Source organism: Saccopteryx bilineata, chromosome 11, assembly GCF_036850765.1.
Source record: "Saccopteryx bilineata isolate mSacBil1 chromosome 11, mSacBil1_pri_phased_curated, whole genome shotgun sequence".
Lineage (NCBI taxonomy): Eukaryota > Metazoa > Chordata > Mammalia > Chiroptera > Emballonuridae > Saccopteryx > Saccopteryx bilineata.
In genome coordinates this window covers 30,040,337-30,044,101 of record NC_089500.1, presented here as the reverse complement: position 1 = coordinate 30,044,101, position 3,765 = coordinate 30,040,337, and the positions used below count along the sequence as shown (strand labels likewise).

Sequence of the window (3,765 nt, the reverse complement as noted above, 5' to 3'; positions counted from 1 at the left end):
TGCGTGTGTGTTACATATTTCTAGTAGGGGTGGGGGCAACTCTCTGAACAAGCTTCTAAGCAAACACAACAATTCTGGTCTCCTGAAAATTGATATATTCAATTAAATGCTCACAATCTGGTTAGCTTTCAATAAATACCATTTGCAACCCAAAGCTTCACTTTATAAGCATGACACCAGGTAATGAAGCTTGTATTATTGTTGTTCTCCAGATATTCCTTCAGGAATATACAGCTTCCGCACTCTTATCTTCGAGCTCAGAAAGCAATTTGACTCATGTTTTGGATCTCTTGCAATAATACAATCATTATTTTAACTCGATTCTCCTTTTGGTAAAACCTTTTAATTTCAGCCCCATTCAATTTAGAAGTGGTGGGGCTGAAATTTAATTTTTTTAAAGAAATTTCTTTTTATAGAGAGATTGAGAAATGTGACCATTTTAGAAGGCATCCTTAAAAGCACAAAGAGGCAACGTATTTTAAGAAACATTAACAGTTAATCTCCAAAAACCCAAAATTACGTTTACCAATACTTATGAATATAGATTTAACAAAAACACAATACACATATACCTTCACACATGAATATGCATATGTGTGTTTTATGTGTATATGTATATTTTATATATGCATGTATATATATATTTTTTCTAGTTACAAATCACTTTTAGATGACCGATATCATATGAGCTAAATGATACTAATGATCTCTATGTCAGAAAGATTAAGGTCCAGTTATCATAAGTACTTGAAAGGAATAGAATTGAATCAAACTGCCCACAGATCTGACTTTGTTAATTCATAATGTCTTGCCCTCTAACGAGAGTAAATTGATGTTTTTATTCTAGTGCATTTAATCAAACACTAGAAGAACTAGGAGGAGAGGGTGGAGGAGAAAGAAATGCGGGCAACTTTTACTTAATATTTTAAGTGAGAAGTCACAGCTGTCAATTTTCATTGACATTTTCCCATACTCTGCTTAATCAATGCCTTTATTGCCATAAACAGAGTCTGTTTCTTCTTACTAAGTAAAAGTGGGGATAGAAATCCATTTCGTCTGAAATTTTGCCTTCCCAAGAAGATGTAAACCAGCAAGTTTAGTGAAATCTCTTTCCTGATCACGATGTGGTAAGGCATTTGCGTATGCAATATTTAATGCCTATTCTGGATAATGCCTATTCTGGGTAAGGTATCATGAAAGACCTTGAATTTCACACCATGGAATTGGCACCAAAGAGGAGCCATTAGAAGTTTCAAACAGGGCCATAATCAATTTCATTGTCATTTTAACAAGATATCTCTGGGACAACATGGTGAGATGAAGGACTGGAGTATAGGTGTGCCTAGCAGAAGAAACCTTTTTATTGGTCCAGAATAAAACTGATGGACTGAGGAGTTCAGGAGTCCCAGCACAGGATATTAAGGATGGTGTTGAGGAAACATATTCAATCTAGAGTTACAATATATTATATAATTAACAAGGTTTTTTGTTTTGTTTTGTTTTGTTTTTACAGGCGCTAGGACCAACGATCACCAGCTGCCCACAAACCAAAAAATTATGCTTCTGAAATCTCTTGATGTCGATTCCTCACGTAGAGCAATCGAGCTGCCCTACATGTGCCACTCACGACAGAAGCCCTTTTTTTAATTAACAAGGTTTTTACCCAGTGTGTATTGGAGTTCTGGGAAACAATTTGTGATGCTTCTGAGTATTCTACCTTGAGATACTACATAGATATTAATGTCTTAGCAATATGAGGCATAAGGAAGAAGACCCTACACAAATTTATCAGGAAGACTACCTATCTCTTCTGCACCAACAAGATTGGAGTGTAACCCTGGCGGCAAGTTCAAGTCCAGATTTCAAACAGTGAGTACTTAGTTTCTAGGTAGTGCATTATGTAATTGCTTATAAAGCATCCGTGACCAGGTAATGTGGACATTTAATTAGGTAGTAAATATATGATAAAAGCTGAAAGAATTAGAAAAATTTGTTGGAGGGATGCCGGATTAGGAGAAGCTTCGCTCAAGAGTGAAGATTTGAGTTAGTTCTCAAAATGCTGAGCAGTGGAGAGCAGCCACCTGGGTAGAGGCAGTGAGGGGCAGAGGAGGAAGCAGAGCTTGAGAAGAGGAAGCACCTGGCCGTGTCTGGTTGCTCGTGCCCTGGTGCCTGCTTTTAATGTCAGCTCTCCAAATGGAAGCAGGACAGTGGTACCACTACTCTGGTTGTTACATAGACCACCCATGCCAGGTGGAAGTAAAGGTCAAATAGTTCTTCAACAGACTGGTGAGTCCAGGAACAGATGAGAGGAGCAAGAGGCATGAGGCTGTAAAATTATTACATGCAGTTTTTTTTTCCCATGGACATTATATTCAATAGAAAAATTGTTTATAAAGTATCCCAGTAAGGATGATGAATTAGAAAGTCTCTCAGGATGGCAAGGACCAACACTTACAGATCACCATATAGTTTAGTACTTAATTAAATAAGCTAATTTTAATGAAATAACACATTTTTTCACCATTTCTAATCTCAAATGCCCTGTAATGTCCACTGTGGTTCAAACCCAGAGTTTGGTAAATGCCTGTTGAATTAAAATTTACTAGTTAAAAAGAAAAAAAAAATCTAGAAAAATAGAAGAAAGACAGTGAAATAGAAATATACTAAAAACAAATTAATTGACACAGCCTGACCTGTGGTGACGCAGTGGATAAAGCGTCAACCTGGAAATGCTGAGGTCGCCGGTTCGAAACCCTGGGCTTGCCTGGTCAAGGCACATATGGGAGTTGATGCTTCCAGCTCCTCCCCCCTCCTCTCTCTCTGTCTCTCTCTCTCCTCTCTCTCTCTCTGTCTCTCTCTCCTCTCTAAAAATGAATAAATAAAATAAAAAATAAAAACAAATTAATTGACACAGTAATCCACAGAGCTACTTTTGCAAAGGGTTAGATTTTGAAATTTTTTGCTAACATGTTCAGGGGATAAGGGCATTTTGTTTCGTTTTTTTAAATTCCATCCAGGTCCCTCTGCTTGTATCAACAGTACTAGAAATGTTTCAAAACAGTGCATTCTGTGAGTTTCCAATGACTTACTTGTTCACTCATCTCATTATCTGGCAGGCCGTTTGTCTTTCTTTTTTTCTTCCATCTAACAAATGTAAAACCTCCAGGGTTTTCTATACATATCCTTTTTGAGAATGTTTGTTTCTGTTTGTATGTGGGTGTGGGTTTCTCTAAAACATAGCCAGAACCCATTAGAATATGCTGTCAGAGTCGGTGGTAGGATTTTGTGTCATTTCCCTTTCGACTTGAAAAATAGTATTTTGAAAAAAAATATTTTTCATACACGACATTATTCTCCCTATTCACTTTGATAGCACCACCTGCTTCGGGAAATATGTATTTTCCACAAACCATTCAAATGAACTAATCCATTTTCACTATGTGTCCTTTTTGGCAAAATATCTACAGAATTCGCTTTCATAAAGATAAATTCTGTTGCTTTGCTTTGTCTTCCCCCTTCCTTTATGAAAAGAAAATGACTACTTGTTTCCTTCCTTGTGGGGAAATGCATACACAAATGAAATTCTGGGAACAATTAAAACCAGTGACTGAAAATCTGACTGTGGACAAATTGATTTTATCTCTCTGTTTCTTGTTTTTAAAATGATAATTTTGGAGCAAAATTTCCCTCCAATTTTATTTGCTGAAGGTTCTTGTCCATGATATGTAGAATTCAAGGTAGATGTGATGTGGGCATCTTGGTGTT

The 3,765-nt window shown here is 36.7% G+C and overlaps 1 non-coding gene across 1 annotated transcript; it reads right to left on the bottom strand.

Moving 5' to 3' along the window:
* Positions 1 to 1,509: 1,509 nt before the first annotated feature.
* LOC136315833 (U11 spliceosomal RNA) lies at positions 1,510 to 1,643 on the bottom strand. The gene has a single exon (XR_010727612.1). It is a non-coding gene; the product is annotated as a U11 spliceosomal RNA (small nuclear RNA).
* Positions 1,644 to 3,765: the final 2,122 nt, after the last annotated feature.